The 1,758-nt window shown below is 40.4% G+C and overlaps 1 protein-coding gene across 1 annotated transcript in view; it reads left to right on the forward strand.

Annotated features, from left to right (window-relative positions):
• Positions 1-817: 817 nt before the first annotated feature.
• Positions 818-1,758, forward strand: part of LOC135661066 (uncharacterized tatC-like protein ymf16) — a 2,694-nt gene continuing 1,753 nt past the window's right edge. The window contains exon 1 of the mRNA XM_065176452.1: positions 818-1,758. This exon is cut by the window's right edge and continues 1,753 nt beyond it. The gene's annotated coding sequence lies outside the window, so the exon portion shown is untranslated.

Genomic DNA, 1,758 nt, shown 5'->3' on the forward strand with positions numbered 1-1,758 from the left:
ATTACTGCAACACCAAGATCGTATCCCAATTCTGAAAGTGGAAGAAACATCGCTTAAAACTTAGCAAAAGGCCATATTGTCTGCCCGTCCCGCTTACGCTCAAAGAAAGTGGTTTCGTAAGGTTTCAAGTTTAGCGTAAGGAGTATGTTGTTGCTCGATCCGTTACTTGTTCATCTTGCAAAGATGTTTGAAAAGAGCATTCCCCATTTGATTAGGCTAACGTCTATGGAAGTTTCTAAGCACAGAAAGAGGCATAGGCATATGGGTGAAATGCTGTAGACGAGAATGAAGCCTGGCCTGATCTTATTGTCGTCTTTCCGTGTTGGGAGTGAGAGTGAAAGCAAAAACAGGGTAAAGGTCATAAGCTGGATCGGAATAAAGGTAAGTATCTGTATTAGTTGACTCGGATCAAGACTCTGTAGCGTAGTCAAATTGACATGAATAAGTTGCAAGATGAGCTGACCGCGAGAGATTAACTTACACTTCAAAAGCAAGGGAAGCAAAGTCAAGGGAAGGTTCTAGGGCGTTAACGGGAAGGTCTTGTTATAATGAATGAATTGTTTACTGCTAAACTAAAATGTTATATGAGGGTGCAGGCGCTTCTTTCGGGTTCAGGGGGCAGAAGCATAAGAGAGTACTTATTTTGAAACGAGGTCTACTTCTTTAGAGTCTATTTCAGTTCGCCCCTGTTTCCCATCTTTAAAAGAAGAAAAGAAGACTAAATGCTCATCCGCTGAAGCATTAAGTTCATGAGTTGGTGCAAGCGGAAGAAAGTATTGTTTTGGTGCTTGAGCATAATATTGGTTCATAAAGTGGTTTATAATCCGTTAAGTCGACTCGAATGTACTTACTGTAAAGCAGGGTTGAGTTTCTACTTGATCTCGAGCTACAATAGAAGAAGCAAGTTCGCTAAGAGAAAAGGTGTGTGTTGGCGAGCCCTTGCATAGAAGTGGTAATCTTCCATCAAACAAGTAACGGATCGAATAACGACTAGGCATGTCGACAAGACAGCTGACGCGGCACAGGCGCTTAAACTTCGCGGGTCGCGTCAGTAGTTGCGCGAGCGTCTGGAGTTCTTTAGCGTTAGCCACTTTTCTTCTAGTTGGTGGCGAGAAAGATGATTGTGTCGGCACGAAGAAAGTATACCAGAGAATCCGCTGTTGAAAGGTCAAGTTCCAGTGTTGGCGACTACGAAGCTAGTAAGATGAAAAAGAGAAAGGGAAGCATTTTATTGAAAAGAATAGGGTAGGGCTAAGCATATTCCTTCAGCCTTCTTGGGGTAGATAACAATAAGTTGGATAAGAGTAGGAATTAGGGTAAGAGTAATAATTTCATAAGAACAGGAGAGGCGATATAGAATTTCTTAATCAAACACAGAATACAGTCAAATAATCATTAAAGAACATAGTTATCAATAAGAGAGAGAGGTTTCTTCTGTTCGAGTAGAGAGAAGAATCTGTTTCAACAGAATAAGTAGAAACAAGATCATAAGATAGATCTGGATCTGGATCCGTGAAAAAAGAAGCTGTTAGAGTATAAAGTGGAGTTTGAGTTGAATCATATAAATAATATCATTTGGAATGCGAAGGAAGGTGGTCCGCGCTAAAGGAAGCTGCCTAACTAGTTGAAAGAGAAGGATCTGATTCTTTACTTGCTAAAACTAACTAACTGCGTATATATATGTGGCTTCTTTCTTTCTACTAAACTTGATACTGCTTTGAGCAACCATTACAATAAATGGGGACTTACTGTTCAACT

The sequence above is a fragment of the Musa acuminata genome, unplaced genomic scaffold (assembly GCF_036884655.1).
Source record: "Musa acuminata AAA Group cultivar baxijiao unplaced genomic scaffold, Cavendish_Baxijiao_AAA HiC_scaffold_515, whole genome shotgun sequence".
NCBI classification, from domain to species: domain Eukaryota; kingdom Viridiplantae; phylum Streptophyta; class Magnoliopsida; order Zingiberales; family Musaceae; genus Musa; species Musa acuminata.